This window comes from Sturnira hondurensis, unplaced genomic scaffold, assembly GCF_014824575.4.
Source record: "Sturnira hondurensis isolate 20B ecotype Veracruz unplaced genomic scaffold, ASM1482457v3 Scaffold0007865, whole genome shotgun sequence".
Classification (NCBI taxonomy): Eukaryota; Metazoa; Chordata; class Mammalia; order Chiroptera; family Phyllostomidae; genus Sturnira; species Sturnira hondurensis.
The window spans coordinates 7397784-7425707 of NW_028080496.1; the positions used below are offsets into that span (position 1 = coordinate 7397784).

The following is a 27924-nucleotide window of genomic DNA, read 5'->3' on the forward strand; positions in this document are numbered from 1 at the left end:
GGAGAAAGAAGACAAGGAAAAGGAAAAGGTGAAAGAAGAAAAGTGAGATCAGGAGAAGGAAGAGGAGAAAGAGAAAGAGGAGGAAGAGGAGAAAGAGGAGGAGGAGGAGGAGGAGGAGGAGGAGGAGGAGGAGGAAAGGAGGTGGAGGAGATGAAGGAGGCTGAGAAGATGGGAGATGAGAGGAGGCAAAGGAGAGGCAGGTGGAGGAGGAGCCAGAGAAGGAGGAGAAGGAGGAGGTGGAGGAGGAAAGGAGAAGAAAGGGGAGAAGGAGGAAGAAAAGTTGGAGGAGGGGGAACAGAGGGAGGAGGAAAAGGAAGAAAATAATGGATAGGGCAAAGGAGTAAGAGGAGGTGAAAAAGGAGGAGAGAGTGAAAGAGAGTGAAAGAGGGAGAGCGGGAGGAGAAGGAGTGGGAGGAGAAGGTGGTGGAGAAGGAGAAACAGAAGGGGAAAAGGTGAAGGAAAGGAGACCAAGTCAGAGGAGGAAGAGAAAGGAAAAGAAGAAGCTAAATGAGGAAGAGGGGGAGGAGGAGGGGGAGAAGCAGGAGGGGGAGAAGCAGGAGGGGGAGAAGTAGGAGGGGGAGAAGTAGGAGGGGGGGGGGGGGGAGAAATGGGGGAGGGGAATGAGCAGGAAGAGAATAAGGTGAAGGAAAAGGAGGCTGAGTTGGAGAAGGAGAGGGAGAAGGAGGAGGAAAAGGTAGAGAAGGAAAAGCGGAAGTTGAACAAAGAAGAAGAGGTGGAGATGAAGGAGGAGGAGGAGGTGGTGAAGGAGGCAGAGGCAGAGGAGAGGCAGGTGGAGAAGGGGAAGGAATAGAACCAGAAGGAGGAAAGAAGCAGATGAAGGCAGACAAGGAGGATAAGGTGGAGGAGAAGGAAGAAAAGGAAAGGATAAGGCAAAGGAAGAAGAGGTGAAGGAGAGGGAGGAGGGGGAAGGAGAGGGAGGAGGGGGGAGGAGGGGGGAGGAGGGGGAAGGAGGGGGAAGGAGGGGGAAGGAGGGGCAAGGAGGGGGAAGGAGGGGGAAGGAGGGGGAAGGAGGGGGAGAGGGAGGAGAAAGAGAAGAAAAAGGAGGAGGGGAATGAGGAAGAAGAGGCGAAGGTAAAGGAGGAGGAAGAGGAGGAGAGGGAGAAGTAAAAAGAAGATAACAAGGAGGAGATGGTGAAGGAAAAGGATGCTGAAGAGGAGGAGGAGAAACAGAAGAAGAAGAAAAAGGAGGAGAAGGAGGCAGAGAAACTGGAGAAAGAGGAGGAGGAGGAGATAGTAAAGGAGAACGAGGTAAAAAAGAGGCGAGGGGAGGGAGGAGGAAGAGTAGGAGATGGAGTCAAAGGACAGGACGTAAAGAAAGTGAAGGAGCAGGAGAAGGGGGAGAAGGTGCTAGAGAAGGAACAGGAAGAGACAAAGGTAAAAGAAAAGGAGACCAAGTCATAGGAGGAGGAGAAAGAAGACAAGGAAAAGGAGAAGGGGAAAGGAGAAGAGTTGGATGAGGATATGGAGGAGCAGGAGGAGGAGGAGGAGGAGGAGGAGGAGGCATGGAAGGAGGGGGAGGGAGGGAGGAGAAGAGAAGGAGGAGAAAGGAAGGAGGAGAAGGGAAAGAAGTGGAGATGATGATGGAGGATGAGAAGGAGGCAGAGGAGAAGCAGGTAGAGGAGGAGCCAGAGAAGGAGGAGGTGGAGGAGGAGAAGGAGGTGGAGGAGGAAAGGAAAAGAAAGAGGAGAAGGTGGGGTGGGAAAAGGTGGAGGAGAAGAAAAAAGAGGAGAAGGAGGAAAGGAGAAGGAAGGGGACAAGGAGGAGGAACAGTCAGAGGAGGAGGAGGAGAAGCAGAGGGACGAGAAGGAAGAGAAGGAAATGGATAAGGCAAAGGAGGAAGAGGAGGTGAAGGAGGAGGAAAGGGTGAAAGAGGGGGGAGGGGAGGAGAAGGAGTGGGAGGAGAAGATGGTGGAGGAGGGGGAGCAGGAAGAGAAAAAGATGAAGGAAAAGGAGACCAAGTCAGAGGAGGAAAATAAAGAGGAAAGGGAAAAGGAGAAAGCAAAAGAGGAGGAGAAGGAGGGGGAGAAGAAGAAGGAAGTGGAGAAGGAGGAGGGGGAGAACGAGGAGAGAGTGGAGTAGGGGGAGGGGAATGAGAAGCAGGAAGAGAAGAACGTGAAGGAAAAGAAGATTGAGGTGGAGGAGGAGAGGGAGGAGGAGAGGGAGAAAGAGAGGGGGGAGGAGGGGGGGAGGAGGAGGAGGGGGAGGAGGAGGAGGATGGTGAGGAGAAAGGGGAGGAGAAGGAGGTGAAGGAGGCAAAGGAAGTGAAGGATGAGGAGATGGAGGAGGAGGAAGAGAAGGTGGTAGAGGACCAGCAGGAAGAGGAAAAGGTGAAGGAAAAGGAGACCAACTTGGAGGAGGGGGAGAAAGAGGAGAAGGAAAAAGAGATGGCAAATGAGAAAGAAGAGGAGGAGGAAAAGAAGAAAAAGGAGGAAAGGAGGGAGAAGAAGAAGAAAGAAGAGAACAAAAGTGAGAAGGTGAAGGAAAAGAATGCCGAGGAGGGGGAGGAGAAAAAGGAGACAGAAAAGGAGGAGAAGGAGGCAGAGGAAAAGCAGGAGCTAGAGGAGGAGGTGGTAGAGGAGACAGGGAGAACAACGTAAAAGAGAATGGAGTAAATGGAGGAGGAGGAGGATAGGGATCAAAAGAGGGAGAAGGAGCAGAGGAAGAAAGACCAGGAGAAGGAGTGTGAGTAGGAGGAAGAGGATGGGGAGCAGGAGGAGAAGGTAAAGGAGGAGGAGGAATAAAAGGTGAAGGAACAGGATACCAAGTTAGAGGAGGAAGAGGAGGAGGAGGAAGGTGGAAGGGAGAAGGGCAGAGAAGAGGAGGAGGGGGAGGAGGAGCAGAAGAGAAAAAGGTAAAGGAAAAGGAGACCAAGTCAGAGGATGAGGAGAAAGAGGAGAAAGTGAATGAGAAAGAAGAGGAAGAAGAGGAGGAGAAGGAGGAGGAAACAAGAAGAAAGAGGAGGAGAAAAAGGTAGAGGGGGAGGAGAAGGTAAAGGAGGAAGATAAGGAGGAGGAGGAGAAGGAGGAAAAGGAGGAGGAGGAGGAGGAGAAGGAAAGAGAGGAGGAGGAGAAGGGAGAGAAGGAAAATGATAAGGTGAAGGAGGAAGAGGAGGTGAAGGTCAATGAGGAAAAGGAGGTGAAGGACAAGGAGAAGGAGGAGAAGGAGACAGTGGAGGAGAATGAGGTAAAGGAGAAAGAGAAGAAAGATGAGGAGAGGGAGAGGGAGAAGGAGGAGAGGAAGAAAGAGGGAGAAAGATGGAGAGGAGAAGGAGGCAAAGAAGGTGGTGGCGAAGGAGGAGGAGAAGGCAAAGGAGGAGGAGGTGAAGGAGGAGGAAGACGAGAGGGGGGAGAAGGAAAAAGACTAGAACAAGGAGGATAAGGTGAAGAAAAAGGATGCTGAGGAGGAGGAGGAGAAACAGAAGCAGGAGGAAAAGGAGAAGGAGGCAGAGAAGAAGCTGGAGAAGAGAAGGAGGAGGAGAAAGAGACAGTGAGGGAGAATGAGGTGAAGGAGAAAGAGGAGAAAGAGGAGTAGGAGTACAAGGAGGAGGAGGAGAGGGAAAAATGAGGGAGAAGGAGCAGAGGGAGAAAGAGAAGAAGGAGGGGGAAGAGAAGGATATCAAGTTGGAAGAGGAGAAGAACAGAGATGGAGGAGTAGAAGGATAAAGAAAAGTGGAGGAGGAGGAGGAAGAAAAGGTGAAGGAGGAAAGGAGAAGGACGGGTAGGGTAAGAAGGAAGAGGTTGAGAAGAAGGAAGAGGATGAGGAGAAGGTGGAGGAGGAGAACATGGAGGTAAAGCAGGAGGAGAGAGAGAAACCTGAGGAGGAGAAGGGGAGGAGAATGGGGATAAGGAAGGGGAGGAAGGAAGGAGGAGGAGGAGGACAAGAAGGAAGAGGAGAAGGTGAAGGAGAAGAGGGGGTGGAGGAGGTAGAGGAAAAGAGGAAGCAATATGGAGGAGGAGAAAAGTAGGGGGGAGGGGGAGAGGAAGGGGAGGGGAGGGGGGAGGATGGGGAGGAGGAGAAGGTAGTGAAGTAGGGGAAGGAAGAGGAGGAGGAGAAGGCAAAGCAGGAGAAGCAGGAAGGCAAAGTGAAGGAAAAGGAGGCCAAGGTGGAGGAGGAGGAGAAAGAGGAGAAGAAGAAAAATAAGAAGTAGAAAGAGAAGGGAAAGGAGGAGGAGGTGGAGAATGAGACAGTGAAGAGAGAGGTGAAAGAGAAACAGCAGGAAGAGAAGGAGAGGGAGAAAGAGGTGGAGGAGAAATAGGGGGAGGGGGAGGAGGTGAGGGAGGAGGTGAGGGAGAAGATGAAGGAGTGGGAGGAGGAGGGGAAGATGGGGAGGAGAAGAGGGGGGAGGAGAAGGGGGGGAGGAGAAGTGGGAGGGGGAGGAGAAGTGGGAGGAGGAGAAGGGGGAGGAGGAGAGGGAGAAGAGGGTGATGGAGGTGGAAGAGAAAGAGGAGGAGGAGGGGAGGAGGGGAGGAGGAGGCGGGAAGGAGGAAGAAGAAAAGGAGGAGGAAGTGGAGGTAAAGTAGGATGTGGAGGTGGAGGAGGAGGAGGAGGAGAAGGCAGAGGAAAAAATAAATAAAGGAGAAGGAGAAGTAAAAAAGGGGAAAAGAAGAAAGAGGAGGAAGAAATGAGGAAGAAAGTTGAAAGAAAGAAAATGAAGGGAAAAGAGAAGGGGAAAAGAAGGGGAAGGGGAAAAGAAGGGGAAGGGGAAAAGAAGTAGAAAGAGGAGGACAACAACAACATCAAAGGAAAATAATTAAAAAATGAAATGGCAATAAATAGTATATGTCAATAATCACTTTAAATGTGAATGGATTAAATGCTCCAATCAAAAGACATAGAGTAGCTGAATGGATAAGAAAACAAGACACATATATATGCTGCCTCCAGAAGACCCACCTCAGGGTGAAAGATACACACAGACTAAACAGGATGAAAAATATATTTCATGGAAATGGAACAGAAAAAAAAAAACCAAGATCAATGAATCTAAGAGTTTGTTCTTTGAAAATATAAACAAGATAGACAAACCTTTTGCCAGATTCATCAAGAAAAAAAGAGAACCCAAATAAAATCAGAAATGAAAGAGAAATAAAAACACCAAAGAAATAAAAGGATTGTAAGAAAATATTATGAACAACTATACACCAATGAATTGGACAACCTGGACAAAATGGATAAATTCCGAGAAACATATGATCTTGTAAAACTAAATCAGGAAGAATCAGAGACTCTGAATAGACAGATCACGCCTAGTGAAACTGAAGCAGTAATCAAAAAATTCCCAGCAAACAGAAGTCCTGGACCAGAGGGCCCCATGGGTGAATTTTATCATACATTCTGAGAAGAACTAACACTGTCTCAAAGGATTCAAAAAAAATTCCAGAGGAGGGAAGACTTGCCAAGCTCATTTTATGAGGCCAGCATCATCCTATTTCCAAAACCAGATAACGACAGTACAATAAAGAAAACTATAGGCCAATATACCTGATGAACATAGATACCAAAATCTTCAACAAAATTTATTAGCAAACAATACAGCAATGCATCAAAAGGGTCATACACCACAATCAAGTGGGATTTATTCTGGTGATGACAGGCTGGGACAACATTAGCAAATCAATACAAGTGATACACCACATAAACAAAATGAAGGATAAAAACCACATGATCAAATCAATAGAGGCAGAAAAAGCATTTGATAAAATCCAGCACCGATTTATGATCAAAATGCTCAGCAAACTGGGAACAGAGAAAACATACCACAACATAATTAAGGCTATATCTGACAAACCCACTTCCAGCATCATATCCAACAGGCAAAAACTACAAGTGTTCCCCTTAAGATCAGGAACAAAACAGGGGTATCTGCTTTTACCTCTCTTATTCAAATAATTCTGAAGTCCTAGACATAGCAATCAGACAAGAAGAAAAAATAAAAGACACCCAACAGGAAGAAGTAAAACTCATTATTTGCAGATGATACTCTACACAGAGATACCCACTAAGAAACTACTAGAATTGGTCAATGAATTCAGCAAAGCAGTAGGATACAAAATTAATATCCAGAAATCAGTTGCACTTCTATATGCCAATAATGAACTATCACAAAGGGAAATTAAGAAAACAACCCTATTCAAAATTGCTTCAAAATTTACCTAGGAATAAATTCAACCAAGGATGTGAAAAACCTATACTTGGAAAATTATAAGACACTGAAGAAAGAAAATGAAAAAGATATAAATAAGTGGAAGCACATACTGTGTTCATGGATAGGAAGAATCAACATCATTAAAATGTCCATACTACCAAAACAATCTGCAGATTCAATGCAATTCCTAACAAGATACCAATGACTTATTTCACAAAATTCAAAATTTCAAAATTTATATGAGACCAGGAAAGACCCCAAATAGCAACAGTGATCTTGAGAAAGAAGAACAAAGTTTGGGGGATCACACTACCTAGTATCAAACTATACTAAGGCCATAGTAATCAAATCAGCCTGGTATGGCATAGAAACAGACACACAGATCAATGGAACAGGACAGAGAGCCCAGAAACAAACACATGACTTTATAGTCAATTACCATGTGACAGAGGAAGCAAGCAAATACAATGAATTAAATATAGATTATTCAATAATTGGTGTTGGGAAAAGTTGAACAGGTATGTGCAGGAAAATGAAACTAGACCACTTTCTTGCAACATACACAAGAATAAATTCAAAATGAATTAAAGACTTAAATGTTAGACTTGAAACCATAAAAATCCCCGCAGAAAACATACACAGTGAAACTGCATACATTGCTTGTGGCGATATTGTTTCTGATATATATCCTCAGGCAAGAGAAACAAAAAAAAAATAAACAAATGGGACTATATCAAATAAGGAGGGTTTGCATAGCAAAGGAACCATCAACAAAATAAAGACAACCCTCTAAATGGCAGAACATATTTCCTGATACATCTGATAAGCGGTTAATAACCAAAATTTATAAAGAACTCATAAAACTTAACACCAAAAACAATCCAACTAAAAATGGGCAAAGGACCTGAATAGACACTTATCCCAAGAGCACATACGGATGGCCCATAGACATGGGCAAAGAGACTCGATGTCATTAATCACCAGAGAGATGCAAATTAAAGCCACAATGAGGTATCACCTCACCCTGGCCAGAATGGCCATCATCATTAGATCAACAAAACAACAAGTGCTGGTGAGGACGTGGAGAAAAGGGAACCCATTTGCACTGTTGGTGGGAATGCAGACTGGGACAGCCACTGCAGGAAGCAGTATGGAGACACCTTATAAATTAAAACTAAAACTGCCTTTTGACCCAGTGCTTCCACTTCTCAGAATTTATCCAAAGACACCCAAAACACTGATTCAGAAGAAGAACCACTATGTTCATTTTAGCACTCTTTACAATAGCCGAGATTTGGAAGCTGCCCAGCGTCCATCAGCGGATGTGTGGATAAAACAACCATGGTACATTTACACAGTGCAATCCTATGCTGTAAAAAAAAAATTTACCCTTTGCAACTGCATGGATGGACCTGGAAAACATTATGCTAAGTGAAATAAGCCAGTCAGAGACAGACAAATACCATATGATTTCACTCACATATAGAATTTAATGTACAAACTGAACTAACAAGCAAAATAGAGGCTAACTTATAAATAGAGAGCAAGCAGACAGCTCTGGGATGAGGGGATTGAGCCAAAAAGAAAAAGGACTCATGGACAACAGTGCGGAGATTGTGGGGGTGGTGGGGGAGGTGGAAGAGGGCATAAAGGGGATAGATGGTAATGGAAAACAAGACAAAATGTTTGATAACTACAAAAAACCCAAAATATCAATCGACAGGACAAAACCATCTCAAATGTCTGTGTACCTAACAGAGCTTTAAAATTTATGAAGCAAAATGTATTGAAACAAGAAGACAGACAAATCCACAAATATTTTCAGCGATGTTTGTACCCTCCCTCAATAATTGGTGGGATAAGCAGACATAATATCAACAAGGACACAGGAAAGTTGAACAAAATTATCATCATTTACAGGAAAATCCATTCTTTTCAACCATACATGGATATTTTATAAAGATATAACTTGGGCCAGAAAAGTCTTAACACAGTGAAAAATTCAAATCATGCAAGGTATATATGTTCTATGAGAAATTTAGAATTAAATTAGAATTCAATAACAGAAAGATCTCTTGAAAATTCCTAAAATATGGAAACTAAATAACACATCTGAGAAATCCATGTCAAAGAAACAATCAAACAGAGAATTAAGAAATATTTTGAATGCACCCTGGCTGGCATAGCTCAGTGGATTGAGTGTGGGCCTGCGAACCACACAATTACGGTTCCATTCCCAGTCAGGGCACATGCCTGGGTTGCAGGCCAGTTCCCAGCAGGGGACTCACGAGAGGCAACCATACATTGGTATTTCTCTCTTTCCTTTCCCCTCTAAAGAGAAATAAATAAAATCTTTAAAAAATATTTTGAATGGATGGGGAGCACTGGGGGAGGGGGCAGGGCTGGGAATACAAGAAAGAAAACTGTACTTGAACAAGAGTTAAATAAAAAAATCTTAAAAAAATATTTTGAATGGAAAAAGAAAATAAAAACACATGTTAAAATTTACCCCCAGCTGTAGGCAACTGCCTAGGTTGCCTTGCACCCAGGCAAGCGTTCCAGTGCTGGGAGAACAGTAATCAAATCAGCCAGGTATGGCACAGAAAATGATATCATAGAAAAAGCAATCAGCCAGGAGCGGGTTGCTTGGGCATTCTGGGCCTGGTTCGTGCCAACACTGTTGTTAACTACACCAGAATGCCAGCACAGTTACAAAAATGAATGAATGAATGAATGAATGAATAAAATTTGTTAAACACTGTAAAACAACTGGAGTTGTGTTTATAATACTAAATGATCCTATTAAACAGAACAAACTTCTCAAGTCAATGACTGAAGTTCCTTCCTTAAAGTTCTAGAAAAAGAAAGAGCACATCTGACCCAAAATAAGCAGAAGAGAGAAAATACAGAGATCAAAAATAGACATAAATGAGACAGTAGAGGAAATAACAGAGAAAATAAATAAAATAAAAATTGAGAAAATTAATTATATAGAATGTTCATAAAATAGGTGGTGTGGAATAAAAAGAGTAAAGACCCACATACTAATAAACAGATTACTTTAGAATGAATGCTATGGATATTAGTGGATATCAGGGAATTTTATAAATAACTCTATGCCAATAAGTTTAACACTGTAGATTATTTAGACAAATTATTGAAAGACAAACTAATAAACCTCATGCAAGAAGAAACGGGTCCCCGAGTGGCCCTGACCTACTAAAAATAAATAAATTTTATTAGGTTGGCCAGAAAGTCCATTATGTTTTTTCTGTAAAATAAGATTCATAGTTCATTTTCACCAATAATTTTATCGATTTGGATATTTTGAGCGTGTTTGCTGTCTCCCGCTATTGACTTCTAGTGGGCAGAGGCCGGGGGGGCTGCTAAACACCTTCCAGTGCATGAGACAGCCGAGAATTATTTGGTCAATATGTCACTGGTGCCAAGAAACTTTGCAAATCACTTTTGACATGTTCCATCAGTCACAGCACCTTCTCAAGACATTGTACAAATTTTTCTGTGTTTCCATTGTTTTTACCTTTCTTGAAATAATAATGCCCAATATGCCAAAGATGTTGTATATTTTCTTCCATCTTCAATATTAAAATGGCTGCACAAAAATTCACCAATTCTGAGAAGTAACTTTTAAGTGCACGCCAATATGACAGCTGTCACAATCTGACAATTGTTTTGAATGAAGTTAAAGACAACGAAGCACTACTAGGGCCATCCTATGGAAAGAACACAACAAAGTTTTTGGCCAACCCAGTAGTTAGAAACATTCCTTCTAAGGAATCGCAAAATTGGTGAATTCTGGTAAGATCTATAGCTTACATTTTTTTTTAGAGTAAGAGTTACAACCAGCACTAATGTAGGATCTATTTCGAATACTAACACATTTAATACACTCGAACCCAATGACACTGATTTTCCAGTTCACCACGCTCTGTGAAAGAGTGCTTCGATAGCTCCTTCTGTGTCTCTGTCCCTGAAATGGAATTCACCCACTTAATAGACTAAAAGTTCTTGTTTTTAAGATTTACTTAAATGGCCCGATCTGTGCTGGTCTTCCTGATCTCCAGTTAACATCCCAAACATAGCAAAAACCTGTGTAGGCACCACTGGGAAACGTGTCCTTTAGTGAAGCTGTAATTGTAGGAAGGAAATCCTGCCTTTTGCATGATCTCCGCCCCCCCCCCCCCCCCCCCCAAGGTTCAGCCCGTGAGAAGCTGGGATAGGAGACAACAGCCTGAGGCGAAACTTTATATATTTAAGCGTATTCCCTGGGCACATAGCCTTTCTTAGTATTTCCCCTAAGAGGAAGTGGGCATGGACTATTTTAAACCGCCCATACAAGAAGCAAATAAAAAAAAAATTCACTTTCCTTTTTGTTCTGTATCTTCTCTCAAACTCACCTGAAATGAGTTGGTTTTTTAAAAATACGAAATGGTCCATGCATGCAGAGATTTAATTCCTTAAAATATGTCATCTTTATAAAGAAAAACTGCCTCTGTAAGTGAAGAAAAAACACCTTAAAAAGAAAGAGACATTACTTTCAGTCCATGGTACAGGCCGTTTTTTAGAAAACACCTTGCTTACATGAATTTATGTAGGAGGGTCTGAGATGGGATTTTGTAATCCTTGAAAAAGAGGGCAACAGTCTCCTACGAAACACATCAGTATCACTAGACATGTCTAAAAGGACTGGGGAGGGGGGAGTCTGAGACACAGCTGGGTGTCCTTCATTTTGAAAGTTACCTTGTCCCTTGACGTCATTGTAGTGGCCTTGAGTTTGCCCAGGACTGGCTCTCAGTTTACAGGGCTTGCTGGAGGAGGGGCGAGGCGTGACTTTGCAGAGTTGCTCTGACAATTACTGGAAGCGCCAGCGTTTCCCCCTGCTCTGGCTTGTGCGGAGAAAAGGTAAGCACCATTTACTAGTGCCTGCGGTCTTGCTCATTCCTGTTCGGGGGAGGGTACCACCTCTGAGGCACGCCAAGCCACTGACTCATGGAGAGAGGAAACAGCCAGCATGTCGGACAGAGGTCTGTACCTGCCTTCTAAATCCCATGTACCCCGTACTGGAGATGAAATGGCCAAACAAGATCCAACGCTGAATCTCAAACATGCTGACAAATTCTAGTATGATGGTGAACAGCACTGGTGATAACCTGTGGGGATTCTGTACCCTGTACACCCCCCAGCTGGGTGTGAAAATAAAGGTACTTCACCTAAATGCACCTTTCTAAAAAATGACACCCCCTTCTAACCAAAAGAAAAACAACAGGCCATTGTACAGTGTACCTGGTCAGGACTCCTTAAAAGCTGTCAAGGTCATGAATAAGAGGGAAACTGCCACAGAGGACAGGAGAACGGAGAGATGGAGCAGCAATGCAACCTGGCACCCTGGTGTGGGGCCTGGAACAAAAGAGCCATTAATGGAAAACACTTGAACTTGGTGAATGGATGAACTTGAAACAACATGGGGACTTTAGGGGACAGCAAATACCAATGCCATTTTTTGAAAAATATGTTTTATTGATTATGCCATTACAGTTGTCCCATTTCCCCCCTTCATTTCCCTCCCCTCCTTTAGTTCATTTCCATGTGTCACAAGTTCTTTAGATTCTATATTTCCCCTACTATTCTATCCCCATCTATTTTCTACCTACAGTCTATGCTATTTTCTGTACCTTCTCCTCACTTCTCCTCCTCCCACTCCCCTGTTGCTAACCCTCCATGTGCTCTCCATTTCTATGGTTCCACTCCTGATCTAGCTGTTCTCTTAGTTTGCTTTTGTTTTAGGTGTGGTTGTTAATAACTGTCAGTTTGCTGTCCTTTCACTGTTCATATTTTTTTATCTTCTTTTTCTTAGATAAGTCCCTTTAACCTTTCATATAATAAGGGCTTGGTGATGATAATGGAAAGGCAGATAAAGTGCTTCTCAGATAAGATCAAGTTCAATGCCATTTTCTTAACTGGGACAAATGTACCATGGTATTTTCAGACTTTGCCAGTGGGGAGCCTAGGTGAAAGGCGCACAGGAACTTGGGGTACTATCCATCCCCTTCATCGGACCCTAACTTCCTCGGTGGGGGGCAGTATTTTCCAGGTTGAGGAGTAGCCTTTGGAATCATGAAATAGAAATAGAAATGATTCCCAGCTTTCCAACTTAGTGGCAGAGACCCAGGGCATTTCTCTAAGGTATGTTTCAATAATAACATCAGGCACTAATAACTAATCACCCAAGATGGACTGGAGGATTTCACAGTGTTTTGCACTGTGACAGCACACAGGTGCCTGCTAATTGTCAATATCTCTTCTCATTAAGGCGCAGAGACAGATACGTGCGTCCATGGAAAGCTATGCCTTGTCTAAGACAGAACCTCCCAGACTGTCCGATTTTAGCCCTTCTCTGCCCTTGAACTGTAACTTGGTAAATTTTAGATGATTAATAGCAGTGCAGACCATTCCTGCGTCTATTATGCAAAGGGAACGAGTTTCCCCTCCAGCCCTGGACATGGCAGGTCTGCAGCCATTTGCAGGCTCATTGTAACCTTCTTTACCCCATTGCTGCAGACAGTCACTGAAGAGAGTCTACCAGTTGACACCTGAGCTGGACCCAGGCCATCAGACACTCCTCCCGGCTTCCCTGTCCTTGGTGTGTGCCTTCTACCCACTGTCTCCACAATGGGAGTCATTTCCAAGGATGCATGCAGCCTGGAGAGAGAAACGGGTTGTTGAGACCCTAAGAACAGTAGGTGACTGAATCCCATTAGGGCCTGTAGAAAAGCTCTTCAGATTCTGGTGAGCAGGGGCAGAGTTTCCTTGTTAAATCTGCCACCCACTAGTCTCAAGTGGCCTGCCTCTGTCTTTGGTCTGTCCCTGTCCTCCATGTACGGGGACCAGTTTGTGAACCAATATCCACATACATCTGTGGGGTGACTTTTTCCCCTTCTTTCATTGAACTGGGTGTAACATCTTAGGAGGTCCCCTCATTAATAACAAGTAAAATCCCTGCCATGTGTTCATTTTGCATCTGCGTGGTGGCCGTGATTTGACGACTCTTAGAAATTACCCTCTAATAAGAACATGCATAGTATCTCATTCATCTTCAGATTCCTTATGGCTCCCCTGCCAGAAGATGTGTAGTGCATGGTCATCGGACTGAACTGGCACTGGATTTCACATATGTGGGCCGTTGGAAGGAAGAAATCTTGCAAGTTGAGATGAAATTAGGCTAAGACACTGGGCTCCCTTAGTGCAGAGCTTTATAGAGCTGCAGGTGAGGGTCATCGTTCAGTGTTGCAAACTGCTCTGCCTGGTTCTAGGAATTGTATCTGACCCCTTGTGGCTAACGGTGAGGGCCAACCTTTGGAATTCGAGCTGCAGGAGACAAAGCTTGTCTCTGGTAGCAAACCTGCCTCAGTTTCCTTTCCCTGCCCCCAAAGCTTGGCCCGAAGTCAATGACGGGTAAGACCCCTCACAGTGGGGGGGCAACTTAAGCCAGACTTGATCACCTGGGAGGCCATCGTGGAAGGACTGGGAGGGTGCTGCAACAAAGAGCAATGGACTCTTGCCACTCCCCCCCTCCCCAGCTTTGACAAAGCCCGAGTGCCCATGTTCTCTGGGAGAAGCGCTTCCTGGCTCTAATCCCCTTAAGCCTGAATACCTGTTGGGAGAGGTGCAGCTTCTTGCCTTGCTAGAGCGTGTCCTGGGGAAAAATCTGGCACCACAAAGACTTCCTGATAAACCTGTGAAATCTGCTCTGCTAAGAGTACTTTCATTCATATGTTAAGAATTCGAGCAGGAAACCCTAAAACTCTATTCCTGATAGACTCTGACTCATACTAAGCCCTCAGATTTCTTTGAAATGTTATCTACTGTTTGATCCTTGCCCCTGGAGGAGGGAGCCCCTGGAGGAGGGAGCTCAACGCCTCCCCCCCCCCCCCNCCCCCCCCCCCCCCCCCCCCCCGAGAAACTAGCCACTGCTCACAGCCTTTTTCCTCTGGGAAAATGGCCACTTCTCCCTAAGCAGATCACATCATGTCTCAGTCATGATTACTCTCATCCGTGGCGGCTGGGGGGACTTGCAAGGAAAGTTGCCCCCACAGTTCCGTGTAACGTCAGGAGCATTTTCCTGTGGAAGGCAACTCTAGTCTGATCCATTAAGGCCCACAACATCTTTGCTAAGGCCCAGGAGGAAATGCAGCTACTTGGCGGCCACACAGCCAGAAGCAATCTGTGCCATTTAAGGGACACCGAGGAGGTGCATCATTAGCAGTAGGGACCCTCAAAGCAAACCTGCTAACCACCCAAATGGCCAAAAAGCTCATGCTCTCTCCGAAAGCCAATGAACAGGGAAGCATCACCCCCAATCAGTCTTCATTAAGACAGGCATTGCTGTGTTTCCCAAAACTGCAGCGATAGCTCTGTCTGGAGAGAGGTGTGATCACAAAGAAGAAAAAGCCCACGTTGCTGCCTGACTGAGGGCTACACGTGGTCTGCTTGCTCTTGGATTACATTGGGCCCACCTGACTTCCTTATCCTCAGATGTTCTGATTTTTCTCACCCTGATGGTCTGGTTTTACCTGGCCAATTTAAATGCCAGCTTGCTTCCCTGCACTGTTCATTGATCACTTGCCCTTTCATTTTTAATTTCCACCCGTTAGATGTCCAGTCACACTTTTCACGGCGCTGCTAATTCTCCTGCTATGTTTCATCATTAGGTGACCATGGAAGTTTCCAGCTTGTTGGGGACGCGGCCTCCCGAAGCACACCTCGCCACAATGCACACTTCAGAGCCACGTGAAATGGAAGCAGGCAAGAGGGCGACGTCCCTCCCTGCGTTGTAAGTGCCGGCCTTCTGAGCCTACTAATCCTCCTGCCTCCCAGTCTCAGGCTCTTTAAACAAAACTGACATTCGTGTTTTGGGTTAGGAAAAAAGTCGGTTGGGTTTTTTTCCATAGGATGGTTTTAGTAGTGCTTAGCTGTCTTTAATTTCAAAACAATTATGGTTAGATTGTATTGTGACGGCTGTCCTATCAGCATACATTTAAAAAAACTTATCAAAATTGGTGAATTTTTGTGCAGCCATTTTAATATTGAAGGCAGAAGGAGATAGGCACCATTTTTTGGTGTATTATGCTTTATTATTTCAAGAAAGGTAAAAAATGCAACTGAAACACACACACTAAATTGTGCAGTGTATGGAGAAGGTGCTGTGACTGACAGAACGTGTCAAAAGTGGTTTGTAAAGTTTCTTGGTACAACTGACATTTTGGCCAAATAATTCCTTGCTGCGGGGCTGCCTCATGCACTGGAAGATGTTCAGCAGCGCCCCTGGCCCCTACCCACTAGAAGCCAATAGCCGGAGACAACCAACATGCTGAAAATATCCAAATTGATAAAGGTATTGGTGAAAATGAAAAATGTCTTTTATTTTAGAGAAAAAAAAACTAAACAAACTTTTTGGCCAACCCAATATTATGCTAAAATAGTATGTTCATGTGAAGTAACAAGATGTTGGGATTTGCTTGATTCTCAAGAAAAGGGATTAGGTTTTATAACTTGGGGAGAGAGAAAGAGAGAGCGCACAGGCAGCAAACACAAGGCCCGTGGGCCGAATCTGGCCCTGCACCTTATTTTTACCCGGTGGCAGCCCCGAGCTCCTTGCCCCTCGTTAAGGAGTGGTTACATTTATACAGTCCTAAAATTACATTTGGCCCTTTGAAGGCAACTACGAGGCTGATGTGGCCCCTGGTGAAAATGAGTGTGACACTCCTGAGATAAAGTGTCTAAGAAATGAGGCCTTAAGTCATGAAGCCACAAAAGGTTTTCATCTCCTACAGCAGTCACTTGGATTCCTGTGTTAGTGTTTTGGGGAATCTCTCAGCATGTGTTACCAACGATGCGTATGGTGATACATACCAAGTGTGCAATACAAAGCTGAGATTTTCAAATGAGAGGTACCTGTAACAGAGTCACATTTTGCAAATTCATCAGAGTCACCAGACACCATCAGAAGGGCGGAGCTAGGTCACAAGCCATTCTGAGGGTGGGTGTGAAGAACACAGTAGAAGATCGAGAACATACCCCACTCGTCTGCCATTGGGAGAATGGGCTGAGAAACTTCCTCCTTTTGAAATGATATAAAATATCTTTTGTCCTTCCCATTCCTTATTTTAAAAATCAAGCTAATAGGAAGTTCAAACTACACAATTTTTTAAAAGAGTAAGCCCTTTATAGAATGTATACTTTTCAGTACAGTTAGATGTTTCCCAATGAGAAAAAGCATTGAGCACCTGAAGTGCTCAATACTGGAAGAAAGTCATTTAAATTTAAAGTCGTGTTTCTTACTAGCATTTTAGTTGTATTTCAGGTCCACATTTTCTTAGGAAGCATCAACAACAGTCATTAAAAAGATGTCCCTAAAAAAATCTATAAAACAGGTAATTGTATAGTAAGCCAGCTTGAAAATATATTATTATGCACTTAATAAACCTCAAGTGCTTCCTGCTTACTTTTCAATCCCTTAATTAGTGATTCTGTACTTTCTTTGTAGGTCACCATTACAGCCAGTAATTGGAGGCTGGAAGAATTAAAACTTATTGGAATTACATGTCCCAGGCAGTTCCACAGATAGTCTGGAGACTTGAAGTCCAAAGTCAGTTAATGTCTTCCCCCCAGAGTGTTCTTATTATTTCTGCCTAAGCATTTGTATTTTAATTACAAATGGTCTGACTCCACTCTTCGAACTGACCTCCTCCTGCTGGCTGGTGTCTGCTCATCCTAGGGATGTGAGTGAGGGTTCACCCACGAGCTCTCCCTTCTCAGGGCCTGGGCCACATGGAGTCACCTTCCTGCTAGTTGCCTTGTACACCCCCGACCTGGTCTCCTGTCTGGGCCCAGCCTGCAGGTTCTGCTAGCAGACCCCCCCCCGGCCCCCGCCGACCACTCTCTAGTGCTTATTTGTTTCCAAGTCTTTTCCCTTCACCAAAGTGTGCGCCCCTGGAGGGCAGCGGCTGCCTTAATTTTATTTCCCAGTGTTTTCTTTATAGCACCACTTTGTTGACTAGGAGACATTTTTGGCCACCTGGCTTCAGGCCACCTGCATTATTTGGCCTGTACAGCATTTGCAATAATGCCTGTAGGAGGGCATGCCCTAGGCAGTGCGTGACAGTGTCTATTTTCTTGTATGTGGTCTCAGCCACACATTTACCTCACAGGCCTGGCCCCCGCAGGTGTCCTCATGTGTGACCCTACATGCGTCTCTGCCTTGTACAGTTGTGCAAATCAGTGTGTCAATAAGTGGACATCTGATTGCACAGAGAATTGAGCATCACCCTAATATTCTAGTCTTGAAGTTTTCTTTCGTTTTATTCATCTCTGACTTAGAAAAACGAGGTTGTAAAATACAAGTCTATTACACAATGTAGGAAAAAAGCATTTCTGAATACTGGACAGAACCAGGCCACTCTGAGCATATCAGTAATGAAATGAGAGAAACAAAGTCACTTGTGCATTATCTGTGGAAGCCAGAGGGTGCAAACCAGCCAGCCGCTGTGGGGAAGCCTAGCTTTGCATTCCTGAGCAAACTGAAAACTTCTGCCCCCAATCATCTTAAAATGGGGACCCGAATTTTAAAAACAACCCTGACCAACATTCTCAGTGCTCAAGGCTGATCGTAAGAGGTCCCTCGCTATGGCCAAGGGCAACAGGCCACTGTGTAACCCAGCAAAGGCCATTCCCTGTGGGCTCATTGCAACACTGTACAGTAGCAATCAGTCCTTTGCCCTGGGTGCATCTGGGGGAAGGTTTAAGCTACTCACTAGGTGGATGGAATTCACATCGCCAGACAAAAATGTTGGTCATGAGCAAGGGGAAGCTTCACCTAATCAAGGCAATTTGGATTTGCTTCACCCACCTGGTGAGAGAGGGACTAAGTCTTTTTAGGTTTAGACTCCATGCCTGTAATAACTTTAACATTTTAAATGCAACTATCACCAGATGTTCACCCTGGCCATGGAGTTCTTACCCCTAAAAGCTATAATATCCACCAAAGTGTAACTTGAAGCAACTTACTGTGAACTTTCCCAGCTAATTAGCTTATGTTCAATGTTCAATATATGTCATGGCATTTGAAAGAATTTGTTCCATAGGATTTCAATTTATAAGACTGTGAAATGCTGGCGTTGGTTTCCAAAGAAAGGCTTTAAAACAACTTTCTTCCCGAGTAATTTGAAAGTACGACTCCTGTTCTGGGACGGCACCTCCTTTGTTCAAGAAACCGAAACCCTACCAACCACCTGCAGGAAACCCCATGTGCTAGTTCCATGGCCAAGTTTGGTTTGGATTGAGCTGCTATATTTGGTCTTTCTGCACCTGCCACAGAAAAGGAACTGTTTTCTCTCACCTGTTAGGACGATTCTACAATAGAAAAAATGTGAGTAAATAGAGTAACAAAAACTCTTTGCACTGACAAGAAAAGGTTTGCCGTTCTCTCAGGGCCATGAACCGAGTACAGATGCTTCCTCATAACACACTGAGCACCTGCCCCTTGGACAACGGACTCCACTTTGTCTGAACCACTACGCTGACTTCACACCCCGGAAAATCGAGATTTATATGTTTATATCTCCTTTGTTTTTCTACTTCAGTTTCTATTTGCCCAGAAACAACACGAAGGAAAATGTGAGGGGTGCTTGGTGCTAACGCCTTAGCAGATCCCAGAAACCATTCTCTGGGGCCTTCAAGGGCCTTGTACTCACAAGAGTCACCGTGAGTTCTCCAGCCAGAACCGGGCTGGACTGACTCCGGGCCAGCTCTGGTGGGATGACACAGGCGGGCCTGTCCTGGTTCCCCAGGAGCAGAGAACAGTCGGAGCCCTCACGCCTGTGCATTTACAAATGGGCTCTTCTGTCTCTTAGAGAAGCCTCCTCACGCCAGGGGCAAAGATGCTAGGTGATTCCAGACACTGTAATGCGTCCTGTTTAAATGGCTGTGGCTCATTCAAACAGGTACCGTGACATTGCTAGCATACCTCCACGGCAGAGTTGCTGAATGTGCCACAGGCAGCACCAGCGGTGACAGCAGAGGGGGGCATGGATGTGCGGAAGGCACACCGGGCATCTATGACCTGCAAGAACAGGTGAACTTGTTAGACTGCCACGAACCGCACCGCGTGTGGTCTCGGGGGTAAAAGCAATCGTATCTGGTAGGGCACTGACACAGGTGAGGGGAGTGAGCCGTCCCCACTTCCATCACCAGACTGATAATGAGGCTGTTTTTAAGAGGCCAGCTACCTTGTTGCCTGCTTAAATTCAGAAGGCAAGGCAGAGAAGATCACCCATTACAAATGCAGATTTTGTTTTTCAAAAAGGAGCAATTGTGACACCATTGACAGTGACTATGAAGCCCCGGTTCAAAACCTGTTTAAATCAAGACACGCAATGCAACAACAGTGTATTGAACATGCACCTGCCACACAGGAGTCCAACTGCTGTCCTAAGTGGGGTTGTGGTTCGGTAGGGAAGTTACATCGGTGAAAGCGACAGCATTATTCCTTTCCTAAAGCATACTAGAAAGAGGCAGGTAACACGTTGGGACAATTAAAAAAAAAAACAATGCAGCTGCACAGAGAAGTGTCGTATAATGTGGAGAAGGCCATCTGATTTTAGAGTTCCTTTCCATAGATGTTTCACTTTCTGTAACATTTAATGATTGAAAAATACTGTTAGTCAACTTTGACTTGCGGTTGGGCTGCAGGAACCACAGAACAGGAACTGCATTGTGGCAGGAGTTAGAAGGAAAAAGCTTTTTTTGTGGGTTCACTTACTATTTTAACCCGGTTGTTAGTCCGCTTTACAGGTACGGTTGCCGTTTTTTTCCTATGGCGCCTCCTCCTCTTTCCTTTATCCTCTGTTTTCCCGGGTTCCCGCCGCTCCGGTTCTTTCATGCTTCTTTTCCTCATCTTCTACCAGGGATATTAGGGACTGTCTCACTAATACCTGAAAAGTAAAACATGACTAGGTTATATGCCATGTGCACAGGGTCTGTGGGTGGCCTTACTCTGGCACCTCTGGTCGGGGTCAGGGCGGTAAAAAATGGAGCCGTTCTCTCACCATTGATCCCTCCGCACCCACGGGAGCAAGGTGCACTTGCTTGAGGATCAGGGAAGACATGCTCTTAAGCAATTTTTAATCAGCAAGCCACTCTTGCCTTCTTTCCTGACTGTGAAGTAAAACGCGAGGGAATGCAACTCTCCCCACCACTGCCAGCTTTGGGAGAACAGCTGCCTTTTCTCCTGAGCCAGCCCAAGCTAAAATGAGCTACAATAACCTCTTTCTCTTTGCCCAGGGAAGCTCCCAGAACCGCACACCGAGGCCTTCTTGCATCAGCCGGACGGAGTTACGGCGCTGTGCTTTGGTCGCGGCCTCGCCCAGGTGACGCACGGTGCCGCCTCCTCCCCTTGAAGGCGGGGCTCGCGTGCAGGGCCAAGGAAGTGGGGCGGCCCCGGCGGAGCCCCCGCCCATGCCGTGTTTGAGCTCCAGCCGGCGCGGGCCAGCGGTGGCTACGTTGGCTGTAGGTCCCGCGCACGTGAGGGGCTCACGGAGGTCCCCTTTGCAGCCCTCCGGACGCAGCCTTGGACAGGTGAGGGCGGTGCAGGGCTTACCTGACAGTGCGAGTGCGGGAGCGCACCGGGGTTGCTACCTGCTCTTTCCTGAGGGTGGCTTCTGCTCAACCAAAGTGGGGAGTTGGAGACCAGGGAGGGAAGTCAGAGCAGCTATTACCGGAGAGTTGCTTGTTCAAGGATCTCTGTGCTGAAGCCAGGAGGCAGAAACCGGCGGTGTGGGGTGCCAGGAGTGCTCCGGGTGACTGCCTCTAGTTTCTTTGCGTTTGATAGGAAAAACTGGGCGGTGTGGGGCGCAGCGGAGTTAGTCACATCGCTGGCACCGCCAGGATTCTCTGCAGAGGTTAGTCCCTCACTTGGGTGGGATCTGATGCGGTCCCTTCGTGGGGACCCGGAGATTCCACTTTGATCCCCTGCCAGACCTTCGCTCAGCTGCAGGAGAGCAGAACGCCTTACAGTGGCGTAGGGTCCAGAGTCTCATCACACTAAAAAGAAAAGAAAAAAAGGCGATAGTGGTGAAGTTGAGAAGAAATTGCTTCCGCAATTAGTTGCTCCGCAACACTGTCCCTTTGCTAAGCAAACGGTGCGCTGACGGCTTTTGCTAGAGGTCACTTTTCCCTAAACTGGGTTAGAAACTCCCGAGGACGACCTTCTGTGCCACACCTGAGGGTTTCAGCCCGGTCCAGATGCTTCGTGAGTGTGCTTTGGAAGTGACCTCTGCAGCGGGCACTTCCAGTTACCAGTTTACTAGGGAAGCTTGGGGCCTTAGGAAACCTGCCTCGGTGACACGGAAGCGCGAACAGCGCCGTGGATCATGATTCCTATTAGCATTCATTTTCACTTGGCTCAGCAGCCTTTCAGGTTAACAAATATTGATTGTACGCCTGTTAAGGGGGAGCTCCGGGCGAGCCAGGCTGGTGTGCACAGGTGTGCACAGGTGTTGACACAAAGGCCAGTTTAGGGCACTTTTCCTCCCTGGTAGATGTTCAGAGGGAGACCAATGGCACATTGTACTTTTGCTTTGGCGCCGCCTCTTTCATCTCGGGTAATAAGCATGTAAAGGCGGGGAGAATGTAACTCTAAGAAGAATGTCATTAGCCCGGTCTGTCCTTCAGAGGGACAAGGCTTATCAAAACCACCCTTAAAATAAGGTTGCTAAGAATCAACTCTTGGCTGAGGGTTCACACTGAGCACTCGATCTGGTTGTATAAATATGCAAAGTAGATATTACTCCCCCTGTGCAGGTGGGAAACTGAGGCAGGGAAGGGTCTGGCACTTTGCTGAAGGTAACAGTGGACCTGGGAATCGAACGGGGACATTTCTGAGTGTAGGTCCTTGCCTCTTCCCCATTCCATGCCGCCGTGAGGCACTGTAAATCTGCAAGACCTTGTGGAAATAAGAATTTAAACCCACATTCATAAACCATCCTCATCCTGGGAGTGGAAGCGGCTGTCAGGAGTAGAATGAGCACTGTTTTCATTCTACTTGTGTGCTTAAACTAGGACCAACCTGGGACAAGACGATCAACAGCTATTTTTAAAATGTCAATTTTTTTTCTATGTCTTTCTTAACATATTTTTAAGGGCCTAATATAGCTAACTGGTGCAAATAAGTGAAACTGGACATGTATGCCTTATGTATTATACACTGAAGTAACAGCTAATTTTCATATTATTCATGTGCTACATATAATTCAGCTTGATTTGTATATTTACATAATTCAGTATATAAATTCAGTACATAATTCAATATAAATTGATCCCAAGGTTTCCAAGTGAATAGGGGACAGTGTTGCCCCCTCAAAAGGGCTTTGTGTTGATGTATAAATCTATAATCACATATGAATAAATATAGCTAACATTTATTTTAAAAGGCATATCTGTTTTCCCTTAAATCTATCTCTGGACATGTGGAGCACTACAACTTCTTTGGAAAGAAATCCTAAAATTCCTAATTTAGTCTTTGAGTAAAGGAACTGTAACAACTAAGCTGACACTTTCTTTAAGTGTGTGCAAGCCCTAAAAGTGATTTTCGTATTAAAGTTGTTATCCTGCATGGGGTGAGAATAAGGCAGTGCTTAGAATTTTAATGCATTTTCTAAAGCCTGTGTTGGGATGACCAGACAGGACATTCTGCTTGGCAGTTGCTTTTGACCGTGACATTGATAGCACACCTTGAGTTCCTCTTTAGAAGCTTGTGTAATCCTGCCTAGGTGTGTATAAAAGTGTGGTTGGCCTTAAGGTGGTCTCATTGGAGGGCAAGGTGGGTGATGAATGAAAGAAAACCTCAGAAAAGCCCAAGGATCAAGGAGCAGAGTACATGGAGTGTGAAACAGAGACCGGTCCAGATTTTGTGAGACCAAAAAGGCCAGTACTTGAAACCAGGGATACAAAATAACATTGAATGTAAAATGTAATAGAAAAAAAGTTTTTTAATTTTTTAAAAAAAATTTCAAAAGGTAAGCAAATTTGGAATCCTCTTGAAGAACAATAATACAAAATGAGTGATCAAAGCAAATACATATTGAGAATGAGAAAAAGAAGTGACAATTCGCTGGAGAGCTCTGCCTCTACTGAGAGCGATTTGGGCCAGCTACAAGAAATGCTTACGAAGTACTGCTTCCTGACTGCAGCCTGGCTTCCCTGGCCCCGAGAACACTCGGCATCTTCCAGCAGCTTGTCGCAGCAGTAGGACCCGTGCCAGCAGGAGGCTGGAAGCTGAGCTCCGTTACCTTTAAAGACTGAAAGGAACAGTTGTTGGTTGGAGCCAAAGAGCTCATGGTCTCTGGGACGTAGAAGAGCCTTCTAGCTGGGTGGGAGGGCCCTGGGCTCATGGGGGCCTGGGGCACTTCATGTCCAGTGAACAATTCTGAGCTTGAAGGCCCGCGAGCTGGTCTCCAGTTTGCTTGGTTCTCCAGGGATGCCTTTGATTCTCTCAGTGTTCATTCCATCAGTCAGCATTTATAGAGGGTTCTCCGTCTCAGGCTCTGGTACACAGAAGTATGAGTTCTAGGAAGCCCTCTAGAGCTAAAGTATGAAAACTGCTCTTCTCAGTGAGGAGAAGAAGTTCATACACAGGCTGATATATCATAGCTGTATTATAGTTATAATTATAACTTATATTACTATTACATTTACTGGGCCGTACATTGTGCTAAGAATTAACTTTTTTGTTTTTATTTTTATATTTTATTTGAATGTCATTGTTCTAGTATAGGTATCCCAGTTTGTTCCCCCCATTGCTCTCCACTTCCCACACAACCTCTACCTGCTCACACAATCAGTCCCTACTCTGTTGTCCATGTCCATGAGTCATTCATACATGTTCCGTGATTAGCCCCTTCCCCATTTTTCCACCCTCCCCTCTCTCCTCCTCTCCCTCCTCTCTGGTCCCTGTCAGTCTGTTCCTTGTTTCCATGCCTCTGGTTCTGTTTGGCACGTTTGTTTGCTTTGTTCATTAGGTTCCTCTTATAGATGAGATCATATGATATTTGTCTTTTGCTGCCTGGCTTATTTCACATAGCAAAATGTTCTCCAGGTCCATCCTTGCCATCACAAACGGTAGGAGTTCTTTCTGTCTTTCTGCTGTGTAGTATTCCATTGTGTAAATGTACCATGGTTTTTTTAATCCACTGATTAATGGGCACCTAGGCTGTTTCCAGCAGTTAGCTATTGTAAATAATGCTGCTAGGAACACAGGGCTGCATAGGTCCTTTTGAATTGGTGTTTCAGGATTGAATGCTTTAACACAGTCCTACCAGGTAGGACTATTCTCACCTCCATTTGAATGTGAGAAAACTGAGGCACAGACACAGAAAGGGACACATCCTAGGATTTAAATGTAGATATCCTGCCCTCTCCCCAGGAGTCTTCAACATGCCATTGTCCTGTGTTGGTATGGTGGGAAAGGTCTGGAAGGCTGGCCCAAGGCTGCTTGGAATGGCTTTATGGGACAAACCTAGGTATTTGCTCCCTGCCTGGGGTTAATGAATTTTTCTTTAGGTACAGACTGCCTCAGTGGAGGGCAAGAATGTTATTGTCATTCACCCCTACTGCAAATTTCTAGTTTCACAAACAGATGGACGGGATTGCGTATACCTGGTTACGTAAAGTGGAATTGCCTGTCTTCCTGTGTGACTGTGGGCTCATCTGGATTTCCACAGTGGGCGGCCACAGAAGGTAGCCTTGTTTCAGAATGTTGGGGTTTGGTTTCTCTCTGAAAGGCCTGCCCCTTTCCCAGGCTACAGAGGACTTGAAGATGCTGGTGTGTGTGGCCCTTATGTCTTAAAAGTGTCTAGAAGAACTGTGCCTTGCATTTTCAGTAATTCTTTTCTGAAAGAGACAGTTCTACCCACAGTTCTGGATGTTCATCAGAAAATAGCCACATCCTGGTAGGCAGAGTAAGAATATACAGCTGTAGACACGAGTAGGTACATCCGTGTGGGGAAAGATGGCTTGCCTTTGGGTGTGACACTCCGGTCACTGTGTCTTTACGTTTCCTCCAGTGACAAATATTAAGACCCACGTTCATGTGAGTTTGTGGCTGGAGGCAGAATTCAATCCTGAGAGTGCCAACCATCTCATCCACACAGCCACTTGCTCATGGGGTCATTTGTTGCTCACATAGTTGTGCTAAGTGTCAGTGTTGGGCACACAAAGGAGACAGAGTGGAAATCAGACAGGGAAAAACTTGCTTGGTTGTGCTCTGGGTGACTGGCATGAGGTGCCCTAATTCTGGCCATGAGTCGGCGCGAGGGGAGTTAAGAAGTTATCACAGTTCAGGAGTCAGGCTGTGGGGCTCGGCTGAGGGCAGCAGGGAAGCAGAGGTGGGGAAGGATTCGAGAGCCATCTGGCAGCTGGTAGCCGTGGCCAGGTGGACGTTGGGGGGGAAAGAGGGAGCAAGGTTTGTGCCTTGGGCTGTTGGGTGGGTGCCAGTAACACCAGCCAAGACTAGAGGAGAAGACTGTTTTTAGAGAATAATAATGACATTTGTGGACATTGTGAGTTTGGGATATCTGGATGGCCCCACAGTAGAGGTTTTGGATGGACAGTGGCTAGGATAAGGGTCTGTGTTCCAGGAAAGAGGTCAGCAGTACAGAGGTTTGAGGGAACTGGTCTTTATGTGGTCATGAAATAATCAACTATCAACCGACTGAGACAGCTGATTTGACAATTGACATCAACTCTGACTCATGCCGCCTGTCAAGGCTGGTAGGCAGGCAAGAAGCAGGTCACAAAGGAAATGGGGACATTTCCGCCGGCCAGGCAGCCGAAGAACTGGTTTAATGGGATGCAAAAGGTGGAAAGGTTTACTTCTACTCGTTCATTGCGGGTGGAGACGAATTCTCCACTTCCTTTGGCCTTTCATTTTTTTGATCGCCTGAGTCACCGACCTGCGAACAAGCGAACAAGAGCAGGCAGGGGGTGGGGCCGTGACAAGGGGGCTTGTTGAAGCTAGCTTGTAGCATTTGAGCCCATTTCATTGTGACAAGGTCAAATGCTGACTATTGACCCTCTCAATTTATTTTCTTTTATTAAAAACACTCACGTGTTATGTGAGTTCACCGTAAATGAATCCTTTTACATCCAAATTGACAGATGGTTGCCTTTGAGAAACCGAAAGTTTAGCATAGCCTGTTTCAACTTGGTCTGTTAAAGACAGCTACCAAGTGGGAATATTCATGAGAGATGTGGGAACAGATCAGGAAGACAAAAAAGAAAGAATCGAACATACCTCTGCGGCTAACCAGGTTCAGATCCAACTTGTAACCAAAGTGGCGATGCAGAAACCAAAGAGCAAGCAGACTGCTGAACAAAAAACTCAAACCAAACTGAAAACAAATACAATCATTGTGTAATTCTTCTTCTTCTTCTTTTTTGATGGTGTTTGGGGAACTATTTTTAGCATTATGAAAGATCTCGGGGGTGAGCCTGAGAATTTAGGTAATATGTCGGAAAAGAATGCTGTGTTACTTGAACTATAATAACCACTGTTATTGTTATCATTGTTGTGCCTCATGTGAGAGAAAATTAGCTTAGCTGTCTGGGTCTGTGGTCTGGGAATGACCTTTGCCACCAGCACTTAGCCTCCTGATGTCCCCTCTGGAGCACAGAGAGGCTGCAGCCTTGCTTACCCTCACGGGGTTCCCCGGTGACACAGTCTCTCCAGTCAAATGTGCCTGTAGTTCCTTGTCCTGCAGTGACATGCGTCTCCGGAATGTGGCCTGTCTGTTGCTGGAACACGTAAGTCTCCTCTTCTCTTGAGTCCTTACCTACACAGAGCCGCCTCCGCCTTCCTCCTTTCCTGCTCTCGGCTGTGTTTGTTACGCACTTTTCTTCCGCGTTTATTTCTTGAACTTTGTAGGAGTTCTCAGTGGAAGTTGCCTTCAGTGTTTTAGGCCTGTCTAAACAGGTAGGATTTTGCTGACATTTCTTTTGCTCTCTCTTAAATCTCCTGTGGGCTGGCATGGAGACAGGCAGCTGTAGCCAGGAATGAGGTGGAGGGTTCATAAAGTTCCCTGTGTTAATATTGAACCAGAAGACGTGGCAGGTCCGAGAAGGTCTGTGATGGATTGTTTTTAAATATCACGAACTATTTCTGTGACAAAGAAAGAAAAGGTTAAACACATAGGGATGGCCCCGGTCATTAATCACAGATCGGTATTCAGTCATTTATTAATTACATCCTTTCCAGCTTCCAGCCTTGCTCCAGTGTCTAGCTTTATCACGATCTCCTTCCTGATTCTCTCAGGCACCTACTGGGTAAAAGTCATGCCCATTTTAAAGACAGGAACACTGAGGCTCAGAGAAGTGGGGTATATACACAAACTCACCCAGGTGAGAGGAGTTTTACTTTTTCTCCCTCTACCATTTCATTCCAAGCCATCCAGTGTCTAATTTTAACCACTCTTCCCTGCCTTGCTTCCCAGTGAAGGTGTTTAATACAAGGCTAGACAGTGTCCGAGACTCATTTCAGCTAAGGAGTGTCTCTCACTCCAGGGCTGCGGGCAGCTGCTCTGTGCCCTCCAGGGTTGGAGCCCTTCATTTCGGCCATAGGAAACCGCCAGGTGTGCCTGTCTTAATGGAACCCGATGATTCCGCATTTGTAAAATTTCACTGTGCAGTAT

The 27924-nt window shown here is 45.4% G+C and overlaps 1 protein-coding gene and 1 long non-coding RNA gene across 4 annotated transcripts in view; one reads left to right on the forward strand and one right to left on the reverse strand.

The window, feature by feature from the left end:
- The window catches only part of LOC118992006 (uncharacterized), a 31392-nt gene extending 10777 nt beyond the window's left edge, over nucleotides 1–20615 (reverse strand). The window contains exons 1-4 of one of the 2 annotated variants that reach the window (XR_005067521.1): nucleotides 20507–20615; nucleotides 20004–20175; nucleotides 11471–11584; nucleotides 10585–10700 (exon numbers count right to left, since the gene is read on the reverse strand). This is a non-coding gene — a long non-coding RNA (uncharacterized LOC118992006). The remainder of the gene's footprint in view (nucleotides 1–10584; nucleotides 10701–11470; nucleotides 11585–20003; nucleotides 20176–20506) is intronic. The other variant, XR_005067522.1, reaches the window with a different exon arrangement.
- A 91-nt stretch (nucleotides 20616–20706) lies between these two features.
- Nucleotides 20707–27924, forward strand: part of MCTP2 (multiple C2 and transmembrane domain containing 2) — a 139556-nt gene continuing 132338 nt past the window's right edge. Inside the window, exons 1-2 of one of the 2 annotated variants that reach the window (XM_037053700.1) lie at nucleotides 20707–20818; nucleotides 21072–21141. The gene's annotated coding sequence lies outside the window, so the exon portion shown is untranslated. The remainder of the gene's footprint in view (nucleotides 20819–21071; nucleotides 21142–27924) is intronic. The other variant, XM_037053701.1, reaches the window with a different exon arrangement.